Genomic DNA, 22,934 nt, shown 5'->3' on the forward strand with positions numbered 1-22,934 from the left:
ACACTACTTCTTTTCATAGCGTTGTTGTAGTGCACTTTCCTAAGCACGGCCTCTATTGTTAGTTAATGTCCTCTTCTTGCACTATAGTGTACTGACCTGCTATAATTTGAACAACACACTGAATTGATTTTATTTTCCTAACATTATTTGTTATCATGAATATTTTTGAGATATCAGGTGTTGAGAAATCTAGGGCATTGGAATTAAGTGATTTCTCTTCTATTAGTGACTTCTTTTGAATGATTTTACTTGTTTATATTAGGGTCTTATTCATGTTAGATTATCAGTATTATTCTTCATCAAATAGTAACCAATGCATAAACATAAATACACAAGAGACACAACATGTAGGCTATGAGCAAGGGCCGAAACCTCTCACTCTTTTAGAGGAAAACCTGCACAAATTATTCTTATAGAGATTCCATCGATGAATACCAAGACCAAGACCCTTGACCTAGTAGCCATTCCAAGACCAAGACATGCATTTTCTTGACAATCCTCTTCTTGACTCCTCTTCCACTGAGATATTCATCATTGTCTTGATACCGAGATCTTCATTACTACCTTGAAAACTCTATTTCCTTCATGGGCCCTTATCATAGAGATAATACATCATCACAATAGTATTACCAACAATGAACTATTATGTCATCAATGATGCCTTACTTGCACTTGATATAACACCGAGACAAAAGTATTGTAGAGCAACATCTATACTGTGATTATATTCATTATGAATATATATCCATGTTATAGATCTGAACTTCTTCACTGAGATTATTGCGACTGTGATCTGAGCTTTAGTCTTGATGCCACCTTAGACTTGTTGCCACTGTGATCCAATTTTTTGTCTTGCTGCCACCTTAGACTTGTTACCACTATGATCTGAGATTCTAGAGGGATTTGATTACCTTCAACATTTTGTCACCCATACTTTCCGAAATATAGAGAGACTTTTTTGTGGAGATCTGAAACTCTCTTGTTCTCTTATCTATCAAAAATTTTAGAGGTATGCGAAGTCTGTACTGTGGTAATGCAAAAAGCCTAGCCTCCTATATATAGTGATCTGTCCATATACTTAAGCCGACCTGAGCATCCGAATGGGTGGGTCTCCTTAATGTGAACCGACATGAGTTTGTCACCTTATTTAGAAGCCAACATGAAGAGAGGATTGTGTGCTTATCGTTGGAGGGCTACATAGACTTCTATTTATTTGACATATGCACAATAAGATCTCTTCATACATGACATTGAATCTTTGACTCAAATGATAAATCCTAAGGCTCTCAATGAGAGCTACTAATAAATAAAATATCTTGCTCATGAAACCCATGAAGAAAGCTTTACAACAATAATTTTATTCTCTTTTTTCATCATTTTCAAAGATCATAATTACATGTCATTATGAAGACGGAACCTAGTTACATTTTACAGCACTCCCTCTTAACTAGGGAGGTATTCATAATAGTACTTGGTCATTCTGAATCTGAATACTTTATAATAATAAGAATCAGATTGGTAACCCATTTGTCTAGCATCATATCAACGAACATTGTTACATAGCAAGGCATTAACTAACAACTATATCCACATGATCAGAGCACAATGCTGGCGATACCTATGATTCATAGACACCATAATCATTGTCTCTCAAGGTACATACTCCACCCAGGTGTTCACAGAGTATGACCTTCTTTGGACTATTCTTATCTTGGATAGCAAGTCCTCAAAGAATATATATCCATGGCTACTCTTATATTGGATTCCCTATCTCATCCTTAAAGAGTATTGGATACCAGATGATTACCCAATCCTCCATTCTTATATTCCCACGTGAAGACTAGAATGATGTGTCTATCTCTCCCTATCAATTAGGGAGGAAATACCTATTCCAATAAAGGAATGTACTCATTCCTACAGAAGGAATGTACCTAAGCTCCCTCTTGGCTTAGGAATTTCCAAGTTTCTCCCAAGTAAGAAACTTGTTTTCAGGCCCCCTCTTAATTAGGGACATACAATAGCTCTACAACCAACTACTTGAAGAGCTCCTTCCTTCAATGTCATGAATTTATTTGTCAAGGACTCTCCACCTTTTGGGGCTTCTTCATAGGGCACAGACCATCCATCACTTTCATCCATGAGTTAATCATGTCATTATTCCTTTCATCAGAAAGTGATCCATTAGCCTTCATCTGGCCTTACTTCATGTCATGCTGCCTTCTTCATGCCATATTTTCTGGAAGGATCTTACATCCTTCTATATAGTCCTCATGGAAGGCATCCATAGTTCTTCCCTTAGTAGACTTGCATAAACCATCGAGATATTTGTTCGAAAATAAGAAATGAACACTTAAAAAAATTACCTTTGTGATGGTCTTTCATCATGACATCTTCCTGTAGGTATCAACATCCTGCATACATGTTGACACATCTCCCAAAGATATCCATTTTCAAGGGTCTCCATCTTTTTCAGACTTCTATCAGAGTCTTCATATCTTTCGGGAGATTTCCTAGTCAATTTTTTCTTGTTATTCTGGATGTTGATTTCCTTTACCATGGTTTCATATATCACGATATCTTCCTTCCTTTCACACATTTCATTCCCAGGAGCTTCTAATTAGAGTTCCTCAATTGCAGTCGGCCACCTCATACTAAATATTAGGACATATTATGTTGATTTCATCTAGTGTGACCTATGCCTTCCTGCATCCTTTTAGAGGAGGATATCCTTTTCCTTTGCTCATGCTTCTCAAGATAGAAGTAGTGATCCATGTTATCTACAACCATACGACATGAGATTATAGTATTGAATACAAGCATACATACCTCATTTACCTTTAGGTCATCTAGGCTTATTTCAACAACTTCCTTGATTGAAAGGATCTTCAACCCCTTGATCTACTTCATCTCTTATGTTATCATACCATCATCCCATGAACTCCACAAGTTGGAGTTCCTGATGAAACACTTGCTTCCACTCTAGATCGGTGAATCATCCAATGAGGATTCCATGAGAGAATCTTGAGGATCTTGCATATCCTTATTCAGTAGATGTTTCCCTTTTGACTGATGTATGATGAGACTTGTCATGGTGTAGGTTTTAACCCCATACATAAATTACCTGCATACGAATTCTAAAACACAGAAAAGAAAAAATGCGAGAGCATAACACTTAAAACACATATACATAGATATTTTCCCCTGGACTCAAAAAATATGACTACCAACTTGATTTTTCATTATATTCCTTTCAATGTTACAATACATATTTATACATGCCTAAGAATTGAATGCCATGGACCGAAAACCATCGCGTCCAAAAGCATGGACCGAAAACCATAGGGTCCAAAAAAAAAAATTCCCAGGGCGTTGCCCCGGACCCCATAGAGGGGGGCTACTCGCTCCCCTTAAACCTCCCCTGCGCAATTGGTGCAACAAAAGGGAACCCCCTGGTTCATTACATAGGTTAGTCATGGAAAGAATATAACACAACCCAACATTCTCCCACTTGTTGTTTTCTTTCCATAAGGGACCACAGGAGAGCTTAGTCATTTTTTTAGACCTGAAACACCCATTGTTTCCCTACACCAGGAGAACTTCTCAGAGCTCATAGATTTTGTCAATGCATCGGTAGTATTCTTGAAAGTGTCCACCTTTACCAACAACACCTTTTTGTCTTCTATCATATCCCTCACAAAGTGAAACTGAACATCAATGTGAATGGTAAGCAGGGTTATTTGCCAAGAAAATTGCACTTTGGATGTCACAGTCTAGCCTTATAGCTCCCTGTACTAACCCCGTACTTGAACACAATCTATGCAACCAAATTGCTTCCTTGCTTGCATGAGTGGCTGCCATGTATTCTGCCTCTGTAGTTGATAGTGCCACTACAGATTGTTTCTTACTCATCCCACTAACTGCTCCTCCAAATAGTTTAAACACATACCCACTTGTAGATCTTCTTTGATCCAAATATCTAGCCTAGTCTGCATCAACAAAGCCTTGGATATCCAAAACTCTGTCCAATCCTGGTCTTCCTTGGTAGCACAAACCATAATCACTAATGCCACGCAAATACCTAAAAACTCGCTTCACTGTTGTCCAATGCTCCTTCCCTGGTTTTGACATAAACCTGCTCAATACTCCCACTCCATGTGCAATGTCTGGTCTAGTACAGACCATTGCATACATTAGGCTACCGATTGCACTTGCATATGGAACACATGACATATCCTCTTCCTCTTCTTGGAACACTGTTTAGCAGATAGCTTTACACCTACAGGAATAGGGACCTTCACCGGTTTACTATCCTGCATATTAAACCTCTGAAGTATTGTCTTGACATACTTCCTCTGGTTTAACCAGAGCTTCCTCTTTACCCGATCTCTTTTAATTTCCATGCCCAAAATATAGTTTGCAGCACTAATATCTTTCATGTCGAATTTGGAGGACAATTGGGTCTTCAAATCCTAGATAATTTCTTTGTCATTTCCAACTAGCAACATATCATCCACATACAAGACCAGATAAATAACATGGTCACCAATTAATTTAAAATACACACAATGATCTGCTTTGCTTCTGGTGAAGCCAAGTCCCTGTATAAATGTATCAAATTTATGATACCACATCCTTGGTGACTATTTTAACCGATGCAGAGACTTCTTTAACTTGCATACCAGTTCTTTCTTACCCTTCACCAAAAAGCCTTAAGGTTGCTTCTTGTAGATCTCCTCTTCCAGATCCCCGTGAAGAAATGATATCTTCACATCCATCTGTTCTACCTCAAAATCAAAAGCAGCAGCAACAAATAAAAGTAACCTAATAGAAGTTACCTTGGCAACAGGAGAAAAATTATCACCAAAATCAATTCCCGAAACCTGGGAATAACCTTTTGCTACCAACTGAGCTTTGTATTTCTCCACCTTTCCTTTTGCATTTGTCTTCTTCTTAAATACACATTTTCTACTAATGGGTTTCCTTCCAACCAGCAACTCCACCAGATCCGAAGCCTCATTTTTGTGCAAAGATGCCATTTCATCAACCATGGCCTCTTTCCAGAGTTTTTAATCTTTTGAATCTACTACTTCCTTCACAGCTTTGGGATCATCATCAGTAATAGATAAAGCAAATTTTGAACAGAAAGCAGATGGATTATACCTTTCTGGTTGCCTTCTTTCTCGAACTAATCTTCTTACACCTAGAGTTTGTGGCTCTTCATCTTCTGATTCCTCCTCTGCTGTAGAGTCTAATTCTTCCTCCTTTAGCTCAAACTCTATCTTCTTAGGTTCCTTTCGTTGGATTTCATGTTTAATAACATCTTTCACCTCTCTGAACACTAGATCTCGGCTGTACACAAACTTCCTTGATGTTGGGTTCTGTTGATGCCCCGAAAATCATTGCATCAACATCGGGGGATAACCACCTGGTCCAGACCTTAATACAACTCCTTTTCTGTTTGGGACGTTGGCTCCGAATGTATATAAATGGGACCAGTTTCCCAGTAATGAATAAAAATGGGATGGATGAGTGATTGGTTTTCTAATAAATGATAATGAGTGGATGACTTAATCTAACAGTGAAAATACAAATGACTATTCTATCCTCGGAAGCTTCTATTCTTTCAAGTGCAACACTTGATGATCTCTGTTCATCGATAGGCATATAGATGACTCTACTTAATAAACACAGACATTCATTCACTTAATGATTGCTTTGTTCAAATAGTTGAACAAAGTAATTAATAAAACATTGTTACACTTATCCTTTTATATTACCGATACATGTATGATTAAAAGAAAAGCATGATGTAAACATCCAGTAGTGGAAAGTATAAAGAATGCTATTAAAAACACATGCATATATCTGATAATAGCAAGAGCGATCAAACAACAATTCACATAAAAAGAATGAACTCAGACATAGATATTAGTACCATATGAGCTGCAAATCATTCCCAACATCAATCGCTATTTGAATTCCTTCTTCTGACTCAGAAATACTTTTAAATAAAGGCAGTAGTGCACATCCGCATAAAAGCTTCATTATCAAAATTGGAATAATTGGCCCAGTCTTTAAAAAATATGCCTGAAGTACAGTAGTGCAACTTCAGGTTTAAGTCATATACAAAAACTTATGACCCTTTCCAATGCATTGAAAGGGTCTATAAATACTTGATTAAAACTAACTAACTATAAAATTAAAATGCTACTTAATTGGTACAACTTGATCTGGAGTATCTTCCTCATAGCAATCTGGTAGTCGGCAGCATGATTCATCACTCTGGCTGTTTGCCTTTCGACCTGAGTTGGCATATTGCTAGCATTGGTTCCACTTCTTGAGGGCGGCTGAGACAAGAATTGAGTTGAGCAGCATAGGTGGCATCTTGTATATCGGGAATGATACACCCGATTGCATCTGTTAGGCACTTGAGGGTGGCTCTCTAGCTGTATGGTTTTACTAGGAACAACCAATAGGTGTCCCAAGTTAAACTGTTAATACCTGCGATCAACCTCCCATTCTTTTCTAGCTCTTGATAACATGACTCCTCCAATGTTTTAGCCGATATTAATTTACCTGGTGTACATTGAGAGATCATATTAGATAAATAGAGAGTATCATTAATTAATTCAACCAAATTACTTGTGGTTAATTTGCATCTAGAAACTGCTCTCTCTGCCTTCATTAACTAGGACTGCCACTCCATAAATAGGATCTCTTTATGGGATTCTAAGATTTTTCGCAAATTGGCTGCCTGTCCCTCATCAGTGTCCTGCCAATCAAGAAAATTTGTCAAGGTTTCATCGGCCTACTCTAAGTCTGTTCTAGCATCAACTGATTTATCGATTATTGATGCTATTATGTCACATAGGGGTTCCGCTTGAGAAATTTTCTGACATAATAGTCTTATTTGTGTTACCAATGCCTTGTTAATCTATAGTACTTCTACTCTGAACTCGGCAGGCTGTGGAAGATTCTTGGACTTTTCTATTTGGCCTGATAATTGAGCAATTTTCTCATCTTTCGTCTTCACCATCTGTTCATTCACTGCTTTCAATTTTGCCAATGCTTCCGACAACTCTTTCTGCTTTTGAATTGCACTTGAATCAATCCTTTGTTTCTCTTCCTGCAACTGCTTATTCAATTGATTATTTATTTGTTGCTGTGTGGACAATTGCTGTTCGAGTTGTTCTGCTTTCTGTTGTGCCTCCGATAACTGTGCTTGTAGTGAAGCGATTGCTTGGTCCTTTTCTCTTAACAGATTACTCACTTTTGATGCCTTGTCCATGGTGGCCGCCGAATAGGCTCCAGCATATTGGGACAATTTTGTTAGGTCATCAGAAGGATCAAACTCCTCTTTCCAAACCACGGTGGTTGTCACTGTTTGTTCAGGGAATAGGGAAGGTTGATCAATCCTTCTCCTTTTCCACTGTCACTTTACTACAACCCTATGCTTTGGGCTGTAAAAGACATCCAATGGAGGTATATCCTCCACTTGCAAAATGATTTGATCCGAAGGATCTTTGGGAATTATTTCTATGTCTGTAGTAGGGGGTAGGCCGCTGGTTCCACTTGGAACCTCTTTTGATGTTGTATCCTGTGTATCAGCCGCTTTGGATGTATCAGCTTCCTTTGAGCTTTCAAGATTGCTTATGATTGAATCGAATTGCTGCCATTCTTGGAGCAACTTCGGGTCAATCTGGGCATCGACATTCATTTCCGTGCTGCTCTGCTCCTGCTCTTTCCTCTACACTTCCTCTTGCTCTTTCCTATGCACTTCCTCTTGTTCTTTTGTTTGGATTTCTCCAGCAATTTCTGATGTAGCAGGAGATTCATTGGTAAGTCGTTGTTCAGGCTCGCTTGACTGTGTCATCGGGGCCATTGCTAACAAATCTATAGGCAAATTTTGCAACCTCTGCTCTCTAGGTTTGTTAAATTCGACTAACCCGTCGTCGTGATATCTCATTCTGGCTAGCGTTTGAACCTGAAATAATGACTCGGCCAAGGAGAACAGGTCATCAAACTCATCATCTTTATGTTCAAATTTAGTGAGTTTTTCCTGTTCAAGTGCATTATAGGCGACTTTGTTTAGATCAAATCGCCTGTTAGGAAGAGTGGCGAGATTCAGTGTATTAATCTTTTTGCTTCTTACTCTGCATGTTTATATTCATGCAGAGTGTAAACGCCACACCTTAGAGGAAAAGGAGGCCAAACCTACTTCTTTTTATTCCTTAGAGTCTGTGTAACTCCTTTGGATGTAAGTCGATATGCTAGCTCTCGGGCTAACAGTTTGTCGGGTGTATACAAGGGGAGGACATGAGGCTTGGCATGACTGCTGAAAACTCTTACATATGTGAATTTTTCTTCTCCGAACCATCTCCCTATGGCTGTCAAGTCAATCTCTGCTTGTGAGGAAATCTTAGGAGCAGGTTTGTCAAAAATGGCATAGTGAATGGGTAACATAAATCCATTGCAAACTTGATATAGGTGGTGTTTATAGTGGGCTTTCCACAACTTCTGGTGGTATATATGAATGGGCATGGGGTCCTGTGGAGTCCATCTCCACCCCAGCACAGGAAATTCAGAATTAAAACAGAGAGTATCCAAGATGTAGGCACTATAGTAAAATGGAGGAATGAACCTTTCAGTAATGCGGGATTTGTTTCTGAATTCAAGAACAGTTGTTGCTAACTTATCAGACAGTATATTCCCCCAATCCATTATTTCGCTATTGCATGCTGCTTCCATTAAAGGTACCATCTCTATAGTGAAATTTGAGGAATCATGCAACCCCCAAATCCTACACATCATTACTCCGGCATAACAATAAGGAGAACACAAGGAATCGACAGAGTACTTACCCGAAGACTCATGCTTGTGTTTCGCTGGGTTTTGTCTCCAATCCCGTATAGGTTCTGATTCAATGTCATTTTCATTTCTGAACTTCTCCAGAAATGCTTTGTTGTACTTCTTCTCCGGTGCAGGAAAATGGTACATTTGCCTCAAATCATCGGGTTGAAACGAGTCGAACACTCTCTCGTCGATGGTGCAAAATGTTCTGTTTGTAATTGGGATTTCCTCAATTTCCCATCTTACCACATCTGTATATGGAAGAATTTTCTCTCGGGCTGCTATCCGATGCAGGTAAGAGTCAGCCAAATCCTTTAGAGTTGTGTCAGACTTCCGGGTCGGGTCTGTTGTGGCTTGCACTGTTGTTACCTGAGGCTCTTCGGCCTCAATCAGATTATAGATGCTCAGCCAAGTAGTTTTACTGAGTCCTAGACATGTGGTGTCCAAGATCAATCCCTTTTTGCTTGGTCCCAGATCGGCAATGTGTTGTCCTGTTACTGCAGAAGCTGAAGCTGTTCCATATTTCTTAGACTTCTTTCCCATTTGACCTGAATTTGCTACTTCGGAGGAGCTCTGCATAGGAGATAAAATGAACGTAATGTGGAGAATAGGTGGTGCAAACCAAATATGAATGAGGTATATTAATCAATGAATAATGGAGGATTAACTTAAGGTGGCTGCGGATAAAATTTCTGAAGAGATTTTGGCCTTACTGTTCCATTAAATGGCCGTTTAAACCTGTCAATCCTTTAAATGCTCATCATATCATTTATTGGCTGAATAATTCATTTAAGCGCGGCTTTGATGTTTTGGCGGTTGAGCGTAAGTGAATCACTATCGAGAAGAGAAAGGCCTTTAATACTAATTAACAATAATATATCCCGGCCTTATCAATCCTTTTTGAAATCTGCACCTAGCTTTATCGCAATCGGCAATCGGGGGGAGTGCTTAAGTTGTTATATTGGTGTCCTTTCGGAATCCCCGATCACCGATAGCGATATCGCCAATTCGGATTGGGAGTTTTTAAACGAGGGCTTTTAGATGCATGCATGCTACATTCCCCGATCGCTGATAGCGATATCGCATCGGAGCAAAGAGAGGGGCCTTTTTTTATGATCGCTTGTCTTCCCGATATCCGATAGTTATGCGTGTATGTCGCATCGGGGAAAACCAATGGGTCTTCTTTCATGTATCCTTTGTTATTGCGATATGCGATCTTGCGATCGCTTTATCGCAATAATAAAGGATTATTTATTTTTTATTATAAGACCGATTATGTGCTTTATCAAAAAGGTTTATAATGTTTTATTTCTTTTCAAACATTTTGAGGAATGATAAGTTGATACCAATTTAATCTAAAAGGGACCCATTTCATGTTATAGTTTTGAAAATAAAAATTTTATGAAAGGGGGGGTTGTTGTACAGCACAAAAATTGGCGATTAGCTGGGAGAAACAGTTATCTCTGAGAAATATTGAAATACTTAGACTTTCTTTGAATAGGAATCTTATCAAAGAGGAAAATTCTAATATAACTAGGTATACATACATTCTAAATAAAATAAAAGCTATTTTTGCTAATTTCTTCTCTCGTTAAAATTAGATACATTCTAAGTTTTAAATTGGCCTCTATTGGTTGATAATGATAAAATAGAAAACCTTTCCAACTCAGCCTTTTTAATTGACTCCTTTGTCATAGGTAGAGCCTCTACTGCCAGCAAATGTTCATAGTTTCGACAGGGATACCTTTTAACCATTTTACTGTCCATTATCCCATCCATTTTAGAGTATGATTAAAAGAATGAATTCAAAACATGCTTTCATATTTTGTATCTCTTTTTGCTTTTCTATTATTTTGTAAGATAAAAAGCCATTGTCCTGGTTTGGTGGCCAGCTGTTTGACAATGCCATTCACTGGTAGTAATCTAACCGAACAAGTTGGCTCGTGATGAGACCCCTTGTCTTATGATTATAAGCCATTACCCTGTTTTGGTATGCAGTGTTGGTAATGTCGGTTAAACTATTTCCCAATGATCATGGTAAGCAGGCTTGTAATAAGACCCCTTATCTTTTATATCAAATATTTTAGAATTACACTCTGAGTAATCATAAACTTTGATGAATGGGATGGACAATTTTCTCCTTAAGAGCGAATGGATGACAGGGTAAGAGTTGAAGATGCTGAAGTTGAATTAGTTTCTGTTTTGATATTGATAACCTTTTTGTGGCCAATTAGAAAACCATAAAATGATTTACAATACTTCTAAATCTTGAGAAGATTTCACAAAAATTGAAATGGGGTTTCAGAATGTGAATATACCTAATTTCCTAGAAATTGTCCCTTTTGTTTAAGGCTTCTATTATTTAAAAGTAAATATCAAAACTACTTCTTTGAGCAACTTTTCAATACAGCAAAGGCCAATGGAAGATACCTTACAACTTTATTTCCTAATGGTCCTACAAACTGCAAATTCTACTGAACTAAAAAGGGAGAAGGGGTTACCTCCTCAATTGAAGAATTTCTTTAAGATGAGGCCATTAACAGGAAGAGAATCTCTCTTACCTGATAAATCTTGTAATATGAATGTCGAATGGCCTATCTTCTCACAGATTTGAAATGGTCCAAGCCACATTTTCTGGAACTTGGTGTGTTTTCCTTTATCTTCATGGGCTTTGTCCCATTTCAGAACTAGATCACCAACTTGCAACTGTTTTGAATTGGATGAAGTTGAATCAAAGTATGACTTGATAATTTGCTGATGTTTTGCATGAGTAATTTTGGCCTTTTCTCTTTCTTCCTCTAATTTTAAGATTTGATCATGTCTAAGTTGAATAGAAGAAGAGGGGCTTTCTTCAATAAACTGAACTAGGGCTAGAGAAGGAAGGACAAGATTCGTTGGTAGCACTGCTTCTTTCCCATATACAAGATTGAATGGAGAAGAACCTATGGAAGCCTTCTGTGTTATCCTATCAGCCCATAGTGCGAATATTAAAGATTTGTGCCAGTTTTTATGATTTTGTTCGATAGTTCGCTTAATAATTGTAACTAGATTTTTATTGGTAGATTATGCTAAACCATTACCCTGGGGATAGTAATTTGCAGAATATTTCAATTTAAACCCTCTTTTAATAGCGAACTCAAACATAGCATTTCCAGAGAAATAAGATGCATTATCGAAAACAAGAGCATTTGGGACACCAAACCTGGTAATGATGAATTGATCTATGAATTCCATAATTGCCTCAGAATTTGTTATCTTTAAAGGAATCGCTTCAACCCACTTAGTAAAGTAATCAATGGCAGTACGGATATACTTATGCTGTTTGGATGAATGTGGAGTGATTTCCCCAATGATGTCCAATCCCCATTGCTCAAATGGTTGTTCAATGTTGACTGGTTGCAAAGGGAAAGCTGGCTTTCTTTGTCTTCCATTAGAAGTTTGACAATTTCGGCATTTCCTTACATATTCATGAGCATCTCTGAACAAGGTGGGCCAATAGTATCCAGCATAAATGATTTTGTGGGTTGTTGTGTCAGCTCCAAAATGTCCTCCTGCTGGTCCATCATGTAGTTCCTGTAAAACATTTTGTGCTTCAGGTTTTTCTAGGCATCTTAATAAAATTGAATCATAATTTTGCCTAAAAAGTACATCATCAATGATTGTGAAGTTTTTTGATTTTAATCTAATGGCCCTTTTGTTTTTATAAGACAGGTTAGGAGGTGCATATCCATTTTTCAAATAAAAGATCAAGTTTGCATATTGTGATTCATAATCAGTAATACTTATCTGGTTGATTTCTTCAATATGTTCTGTATCACCTGGTTCTTGAATGTTGGATGCTCCTACTAATAACCTGCAAAAACCTTGGCCTCTAACAATCTTTGCTGGCTTGATTTCCAAGTCATATTCTTGAAGTGCTGTAACCCAGTTTGCCCTTTTTTCGCCTAATTCCCTTTAGATTAGTAATTGCCTTACTGCAGGAAAAGGAACTATAACTTTTGTATGAGCTTTTAAAAGGAAGGGTCTGTAATGTTTGACAGCTTTATACACAACAAATGCTTGTTTTTTAACTTCGGAATAATTCAGTTCAGCACCCTGTAGGTTTGAACTATAAAATGAAATCGATGCTTCCAAGTTGTGATCATTAATCTGAGTGAGTACTGCTGCATAAGATGAATCGGATGCGATAGTGTACAATGTGAAATGATTATAAAAATTAGGAGTGTTTAAAGCGGGGGCATTGATTATTGATTGTTTGATTAAATCGAATGCTTCCTTTTCTGTAGATCCCCATCTAAACACTGAATTTTTCGTAATCATATTTTGTAATGGTAAAATGATGTGAGAAAAGTTAGGAACAAATCTCTTGACAAAATTAACTTGGCCTAAAAATGACTGCATGGATTTTTTATTATGAGGAAAAGGAATTTCATAGATTTCTTTAATCCTATCTGGATCAATATAAATGCCATCTTTGGAAACAATAAAGCCCAAGAGCTTTCCTTGATTAAGAGCGAAGAAGGATTTTTTGGGATTGAGTGTGTTAGCGCTTGGAATTCACCTAGGCTGAGATAGACAAACTCTCAAGGCTACATCAAACCATTTCACCTCGTAGCTAGCCCTACGAGGTATGAGAAGGCTCTCTCGGGTCAGATTTGATAGATCTTATAATATAATTAGGCTGACCAATTAGGATCAAAGATATTAGGCTAGTAAATTGATAAATGGGGGGTTGATTTAAAGATTTTTGGTTTTTTGGTGGCAACTGGAGGGAGTGCAATTCAGGGTGCGGGGATTGAGCACAGTTTTTGCAGGGGGATCTTTGGGGCAAGGTAGGAACTTGTGCTGATGCCTTTGGCTTGGATGAGTGATCAGGGAAGAAAGAGAGGAGGTTAAAGAGGGCAAACAAGGACTTTGAATCCTCTTTAAACAGTGGAAAACATAGATATTGAACAGAATTAAAAGCTGAGCATGGCATGCATGAATTCAAACTTTATCACTTTATCTTGTTCAATTAGCAGCAAAGAAAGAGAGATGTAACACATAAACAAACTTACAGTAACAATTAGAAGACACACCATCAACACAATGATCCACAAGAATCCACAATGAAGTCTGCAAAACCCTGGCCTTCCTTTCCTTAAATTGCAGAAGTAGATGTACAATACACAATAATGCTTTCTCCCACAAGAGTCCAACCTCCAACCTTGAAAAATGAGTAAGAGAAGGCATAATATAGGCCATATAACTCCTTTCCCCACCTCTAGGGGTCGAGCTCAGCTTCCTAGGAGCAGTTTGAACTAATTCTAAACTAAGAACTAGAAAATAGGCAGCCAAACAACTTGCCTCTATTACTTAGCTAACTTATCCATGCATTAATTTTTCACTTTTTACATCAAAGAAGCTTCTAGAAGGGTAAAGAGAGATAAAATCTACCAAAGTGCCATGAAAATATTACATTTATCCTTCATCTACAAGTAAAAATAGTCAACCATAGTCAAAACAGCGTTTTTTGACCAAAAAGGTCAATTCTGGCAAAGCTGGAAGTTCTGGTCGCGCCCCTGGAAGTTCTGGTCGCGCCCCTTCACAGCTGTTTTTGAGTGGGTTCCACTGGTCCAAATCAGGTGCAAGATGGCTCATTGGAAAGCTTGGCCTGTCTACTTTCCATCCCAAGTGGAATTTCTGAATTTGGTGTTGATTTGACCCCTCAAAAACCATTTCTCCCAAGGTCACTTTCTGCAACTCAAAAAGTGGGCAGAAAGTCATTTTTTTGATGTATTTTGAGCTTTTGGAGGCTCAAAACTCAAAACCAGGCTTCTCCCAAGCATTGGTAATTTTTATTTTTGCATGCCCTTTCCAAAAATGCCAAGTTTTCAAAATTCCGAGCAGTCCTCCAAAATGGTCTCACCCGGGGTGAGACCAAACCGTGGGCAAAACCTGTAATTTTACCAAAAATTTCCAAAATGCTCCAAAATTCTCAAAGTTTTCACATTTTGATGCTAGATCAAGGCTGATCAGTACCATGATGAGTGAGGGAGGCTTCAGCCAAGATACGGAGTGGGTTTGTCCTTTTCTTCCTCTTCCGGGCCTCAGACAGCTTCCTTTGGAGAATTTTCATTTTAGCCTTGCAAACATGTAACCACTATGATGACCACCTTTCCACCCTTACGAGGCCTCTGCTGTGTCTCAACCTCTGTAGAAGAAGACCGGTCATCACCTTGCTCATTAGTCTCAGTGGTTGACATGGTGTTATTGAGCAAGGTGGAATAAACAAGTCAAGATGACCGCTGCCCTGCCTGCAAAATGCTGTGAAGTATGCTGTTTTCAAGGGGAAACATCATGAGGGATATGTTAGGGGAGGGAATTTACATATAGGAAAGGGAAAAAATATATATATAAGCAGGGAATTCTGAAGGAAAACATCACATAATGCTAAACATGTCATTCCATCTCTCACCATTTGCAAATCAATACTTTATTTAGGGAAACTGTGTTTTTTAAGCACCAAGGGAAAGGACAATGAAAATCTTCATCATGGAGGGAATGATGTCATGGGTATAGGGGAATAGGGTAGCATCAACTATGTACAAGTAACAGGCTGCTCATTTCATTTTGCTTTGAATGTCATTTAAGAGAATACTCTGTTTTTTCATGACTTTAGAATGGCCATTTGATGCTTTGGAAAACAGGGATTTAGGGTATTTGATTGCAAGAGGAAGGGAGAGGGGATTGGTAACTTGGGAATTAGGGAAAAGAGAGGATATTAGGAATTAGGTTTAGGGGGACAATGAAACCCTTTTAATAATCACTGCCAACTAATTTTCGTAACAGCAGTCCTTTACAATGCTGGCAGCTTTCATACTTTTGTCATATGTGAATTAGGGTCTTCAATTACATACTTTGTCAAAAGGGAAGGGTATCAATTGCATAGGGATTTTAGGGGATTAATGAGCAATTGAATCAAGGTTTTTATGAGGGGAAAGGTAAGGGAAAACAGAGTTTAGGGATAGGGAGATAAATACCATGTCACTTTGCAAACCCTAGCACAGCAAAACTGCTCTTTTGATAACTATGCAGCTGTATATTTAATGAATTTTTGTCATGAGCACCATACAGCTACTAATCTTTGACATTTACACAGCAAGAGGTCATTTTTCTTTTGTTTTTATAAGGCTATGCAAGTTACATTTTTCACTGTTTTTTGTGTGATATTCATAAGCATGCCTTGCTATCATTTTTTCTTTTTGTTTTTATATTGTTTCTTTTCATTCTGCTGTGTATTTACATATGTAAATTTGTTGTATATACTAGTGTAGGGTTTGAACATGACACATGGGGGAAACTAGGGTTTTGAAATGGTTTAGAAGGGGTTAGGGTTTCATAGGATTGGGGGTAGGGTTTGAGCTTTTCTTGCAAATGAGATTAATGAAAATGACATGTTAACATATGTAATTTAACTTTGGGAAAATGAATGGAGGGACTAGGAAAAAGTTGCCTTGAAAAACAACAAACAGTCAAACATATGCATGCAAAACATCAAGTCAATTCAACCTATCTTCTATGGATTCTTGGCATAAAATCATCATCATAATCTTCTTTTGTAACCTCAACACCATCACACAACACGTGGAATAGGCATACCTTTAAAAATTTGAGTGAATTTGAGTGAATTTGAGCGTTTGGGAGAGTTTCAAGGCGGGCAGACTTTTTGGTCGCGCACGCCCTCAGAATGGTCACGCCCCTTCGTTTGGTCGCGCCCGTGTTATTTAACACTGCGCTTTGGCCTCCGTTTGGTCGCGCGCACCCAGGTGGTCGCGCACCTGTCCAGAATGGTCGCGCACCACTTCTAACCTTGGAACTTGTAGAAACTTGCCCGAATTGCCTCCTTTTGCCTCTAACACAAATTTTTTGACTTTCAAATGCACAATAAGAGTGAATTGAGAGGGAAATTAGCTTTTATAGGGTCACTTTAAAAAAAAATTAACTTTAGAACCCACTTTCTAATGTTTTCAACTTGCTTGGCTTTTTAACAGTGTTTAGAGTCTTTTTGTCCTGAAATGAGCTCTCTTGATGCGTTTGCCTCCGTTCTTTTTGCAGGTTGACCGCCTGAGGGACTGTAGTGAAGGAACCAGGGTTATTTCCGGCACTTTTACAAATTTTTGAGAATTTCTTTATTTTTTCAAATTCCACATGGCCTTGGACTTAAAAACAGGGTTTTTAAACCCAAGGCATAAAATGAGCTATAGCTGAAGAAAATGATAATGAAATGTATGTACAAGACTCCTTCCGGCTTGCTGGGCACTTGCTGACCATGACTCATGACCTTGAAAAGATTTTGACTCAAAACCCTAGACCTAAGACCATGGGACCTCAAGACAAAAACAAAAACAAGTATGACTCAATTACATTGTTGTATGACCTGATCCAGCAAAGCCAAGAAGGGAACAAAGACCAGCTCCTCCATTCAGTGTTATGGCATGCCTAGCGGGATGCAAAACTGACACTGATGAGACACCTATAAATGCATATGCAAAGAGTTATTGATCACTGATGGAGGGCTCAAGACCGACACTAACATTGGCTCCAATGGGGATGGTAGCTCCTTGGAGGTGCCAAGAACCTCAGACCTCTTGGGAGAGCAGACCAGTGCTTTATTCATTGGGCAATGGAGTCAACTAATAGAAAAAATAACCAACTCAAAAAGACTTTATTTGACTTTGACTATAATCGGAAAACCATCAAAGGACTATGACTCAAACAACTCGACGGAAAACTGAAATAACTTGAAAAAACTGACTCAACAGACCAAACACAAATGACTCATGACTGACTTAACTAAAACAAGAACTTACAAAGCTTATTGAAGGGCAGCAGTCCATCAAGATCTGGAATCATGATGACAACCACCTGCATACTAATGAAATATGTACAATCATGTATAATGAGCTTTCCAATGTAACCAATCCAGCAGATGGCTACATACCAATTTTCTGCTCCCGCTTATCTCGAGCAGGCGGAACGATGAACCTGTAGGCAACTCAAAATAACCACTGAAACCAAAACTTATGATAAAGAACCAGGCAACATTTATCTTCTCTAGTGCTTGCAGAAGAATGCCAAGGGGATCTTGATAATCCTGAAGCACTATCTTGTTTGGAGATCCAGCTGCAAAAATATAAGTACTTGCTTCATTCTGATCTGAAAAAACAGTGGGTTGCTGATTGATAGGAAGGCACGGAGAGGTATAAGCTTCTGCCATATGAGTGTTGACTGTAAATTCCTTGACCGTATTGTCTCTCTCAACTATATGTTCTAGGTCATTCTTAAACAAAAAACAATCTTCAAGATGATCAAACATGACAGCCTTATCTTTTTGCTGATCTACAAAACTGATTACAAGACAGTCATCATTTGCAAAAGAGGAAGAAGTTTCATCAACATTTTCATGACCATGTGTGCGCTGCAAAACTGTTGTAGCTTGGGTTGTAGCATGACCTTTCAAGATCTGATCTATCTCCTCTTCAGACAAAGGAGATAAGACTTTTTGTTTCCTTTTGCTCAAACAAGTCTTGGCTTCTTGAAAACATGAAAAATCTGAATGACAGTCCTGATCTTCTAAAACTTGAAAACATTGCTGATCATCTTCATATGACATGGCAACCAAACAATCCAAATTATGTTTGAAAGAATATTTTTCACTTACTTGAACAAAGATCTCATCTTGTTGCTCATGAGCTGACTGAATGACCTCCTTATGAAGACTTGTTTCTAATGACAGACTGGCAGCATGACTGAGAACATTTGAATCCATACCGCTGTCTATGATCTCAACAACAAAATTCTCCTTCATGGGATTCAGAACAAGGTTGTCTTCCTCATCACGATCTGAATCTAGATTTGAAATCGCTGACTTGAATTTGTCACTTTCTGAACTTGAAACTTGACTTTCATGCATGCTGTCCTCTTCCGTGGGCAGATCTGAAACAAGATCTTCTCTTTCATCCTCTTCCACCATATGACCATCTTTAGCCTGCTGATCTTGACAAGTATCCTCTAAGATTTCGGTGTACTGCTGAAATGGATTCTCATACAGAACCTCCATGATCTCATAATCCATAAAATTATCATCTTCATAATATTTCTCAAGGCTTTCAATAAAACTATAAGCATGCTTGCAGCAGTCATGAACCAAATTTAATGATGGATAAGAAACTTGATATCTTTCAATGAACAAGACATGAAAATCCTTCAAACAGTAAATACAAGCAGGCGGCAAACCTTCATACCATGATTGAGCTTCACCTTCTAGAGTGGCCAAGAATATCTTCATCAAGCAATCTTCAGGAAAATCAACCTTTAACTTGCGAATATGCATGTGAAATCTAACCAAATGTAGAGCAGCGTCCTTCTTACCATCATCATTGAATGTAGGCAGATTCCTTGACCAATCTACCTTTGGAATTTTATTTGGAAAACCAGGGATGTGATCTCGGCTCAAGGGAGCATATCTTCTTGCAATCCAATCCATCTTGAAAAGCTCAAAGCTACTGATCTCTCTGCAGTGAAGTCGCCATGAAGCACAGATCGCTGATTCTTCAGTGAAAGGAGTCGCCAAGTGAATGATTTCAGCCTTTCAAGTGTCTGATCGTTGTCCACTATCAACAATCAGATCTGAACTTGATACATGTACTGGGGTAAAGTGTCAATGAAGTGAGGGTTTCAAAAGCTCACGGAGATTGACTGAAGCAGCGTTTATCTACTAACGCTGATGTAAAACAAGAGCGTTTTCGAAGGCTTCTGGCGTAACTTCAGGCTCCGTCTAAGACTTAAGAAATCACACTACAATGAGCAAATTACAAATTTGTTCTCCCCAGTATGGTCGCCAATATGTTAGCGCTTGGAATTCACCTAGGCTGAGATAGACAAACTCTCAAGGCTACATCAAACCATTTCACCTCATAGCTAGCCCTACGAGGTATGAGAAGGCTCTCTCGGGTCAGATTTGATAGATCTTATAATATAATTAGGCTGACCAATTAGGATCAAAGATATTAGGCTAGTAAATTGATAAATGGGGGGTTGATTTAAAGATTTTTGGTTTTTTGGTGGCAACTGGAGGGAGTGCAATTCAGGGTGCGGGGATTGAGCACAGTTTTTGCAGGGGGATCTTTGGGGCAAGGTAGGAACTTGTGCTGATGCCTTTGGCTTGGATGAGTGATCAGGGAAGAAAGAGAGGAGGTTAAAGAGGGCAAACAAGGACTTTGAATCCTCTTTGAACAGTGGAAAACATAGATATTGAACAGAATTAAAAGCTGAGCATGGCATGCATGAATTCAAACTTTATCACTTTATCTTGTTCAATTAGCAGCAAAGAAAGAGAGATGTAACACATAAACAAACTTACAGTAACAATTAGAAGACACACCATCAACACAATGATCCACAAGAATCCACAATGAAGTCTGCAAAACCCTGGCCTTCCTTTCCTTAAATTGCAGAAGTAGATGTACAATACACAATAATGCTTTCTCCCACAAGAGTCCAACCTCCAACCTTGAAAAATGAGTAAGAGAAGGCATAATATAGACCATCTAACTCCTTTCCCCACCTCTAGGGGTCGAGCTCAGCTTCCTAGGAGCAGTTTGAACTAATTCTAAACTAAGAACTAGAAAATAGGCAGCCAAACAACTTGCCTCTATTACTTAGCTAACTTATCCATGCATTAATTTTTCACTTTTTACATCAAAGAAGCTTCTAGAAGGGTAAAGAGAGATAAAATCTACCAAAGTGCCATGAAAATATTACATTTATCCTTCATCTACAAGTAAAAATAGTCAACCATAGTCAAAACAACGTTTTTTGACCAAAAAGGTCAATTCTGGCAAAGCTGGAAGTTCTGGTCGCGCCCCTGGAAGTTCTGGTCGCACCCCTTCACAGCTGTTTTTGAGTGGGTTCCACTGGTCCAAATCAGGTGCAAGATGGCTCATTGGAAAGCTTGGCCTGTCTACTTTCCATCCCAAGTGGAATTTCTGAATTTTGTGTTGATTTGACCCCTCAAAAACCATTTCTCCCAAGGTCACTTTCTGCAACTCAAAAAGTGGGCAGAAAGTCATTTTTTTGATGTATTTTGAGCTTTTGGAGGCTCAAAACTCAAAACCAGGCTTCTCCCAAGCATTGGTAATTTTTCTTTTTGCATGCCCTTTCCAAAAATGCCAAGTTTTCAAAATTCCGAGCAGTCCTCCAAAATGGTCTCACCCGGGGTGAGACCAAACCGTGGGCAAAACCTGTAATTTTACCAAAAATTTCCAAAATGCTCCAAAATTCTCAAAGTTTTCACATTTTGATGCTAGATCAAGGCTGATCAGTACCATGATGAGTGAGGGAGGCTTCAGCCAAGATACGGAGTGGGTTTGTCCTTTTCTTCCTCTTCCGGGCCTCAGACAGCTTCCTTTGGAGAATTTTCATTTTAGCCTTGCAAACATGTAACCACTATGATGACCACCTTTGCCACCCTTACGAGGCCTCTGCTGTGTCTCAACCTCTGTAGAAGAAGACCGGTCATCACCTTGCTCATTAGTCTCAGTGGTTGACATGGTGTTATTGAGCAAGGTGGAATAAACAAGTCAAGATGACCGCTGCCCTGCCTGCAAAATGCTGTGAAGTATGCTGTTTTCAAGGGAAACATCATGAGGGATATGTTAGGGGAGGGAATTTACATATAGGAAAGGGAAAAAATATATATATAAGCAGGGAATTCTGAAGGAAAACATCACATAATGCTAAACATGTCATTCCATCTCTCACCATTTGCAAATCAATACTTTATTTAGGGAAACTGTGTTTTTTAAGCACCAAGGGAAAGGACAATGAAAATCTTCATCATGGAGGGAATGATGTCATGGGTATAGGGGAATAGGGTAGCATCAACTATGTACAAGTAACAGGCTGCTCATTTAATTTTGCTTTGAATGTCATTTAAGAGAATACTCTGTTTTTTCATGACTTTAGAATGGCCATTTGATGCTTTGGAAAACAGGGATTTAGGGTATTTGATTGCAAGAGGAAGGGAGAGGGGATTGGTAACTTGGGAATTAGGGAAAAGAGAGGATATTAGGAATTAGGTTTAGGGGGACAATGAAACCCTTTTAATAATCACTGCCAACTAATTTTCGTAACAGCAGTCCTTTACAATGCTGGCAGCTTTCATACTTTTGTCATATGTGAATTAGGGTCTTCAATTACATACTTTGTCAAAAGGGAAGGGTATCAATTGCATAGGGATTTTATGGGATTAATGAGCATTTGAATCAAGGTTTTTATGAGGGGAAAGGTAAGGGAAAACAGAGTTTAGGGATAGGGAGATAAATACCATGTCACTTTGCAAACCCTAGCACAGCAAAACTGCTCTTTTGATAACTATGCAGCTGTATATTTAATGAATTTTTGTCATGAGCACCATACAGCTACTAATCTTTGACATTTACACAGCAAGAGGTCATTTTTCTTTTGTTTTTATAAGGCTATGCAAGTTACATTTTTCACTGTTTTTTGTGTGATATTCATAAGCATGCCTTGCTATCATTTTTTCTTTTTGTTTTTATATTGTTTCTTTTCATTCTGCTGTGTATTTACATATGTAAATTTGTTGTATATAGTAGTGTAGGGTTTGAACATGACACATGGGGGAAACTAGGGTTTTGAAATGGTTTAGAAGGGGTTAGGGTTTCATAGGATTGGGGGTAGGGTTTGAGCTTTTCTTGCAAATGAGATTAATGAAAATGACATGTTAACATATGTAATTTAACTTTGGGAAAATGAATGGAGGGACTAGGAAAAAGTTGCCTTGAAAAACAACAAACAGTCAAACATATGCATGCAAAACATCAAGTCAATTCAACCTATCTTCTATGGATTCTTGGCATAAAATCATCATCATAATCTTCTTTTGTAACCTCAACACCATCACACAACACGTGGAATAGGCATACCTTTAAAAATTTGAGTGAATTTGAGTGAATTTGAGCGTTTGGGAGAGTTTCAAGGCGGCAGACTTTTTGGTCGCGCACGCCCTCAGAATGGTCGTG

The sequence above is a fragment of the Pinus tabuliformis genome, chromosome 6, assembly GCF_031772625.1.
Source record: "Pinus tabuliformis cultivar Carrire ecotype Pingquan chromosome 6, CPIR1, whole genome shotgun sequence".
Lineage (NCBI taxonomy): Eukaryota > Viridiplantae > Streptophyta > Pinopsida > Pinales > Pinaceae > Pinus > Pinus tabuliformis.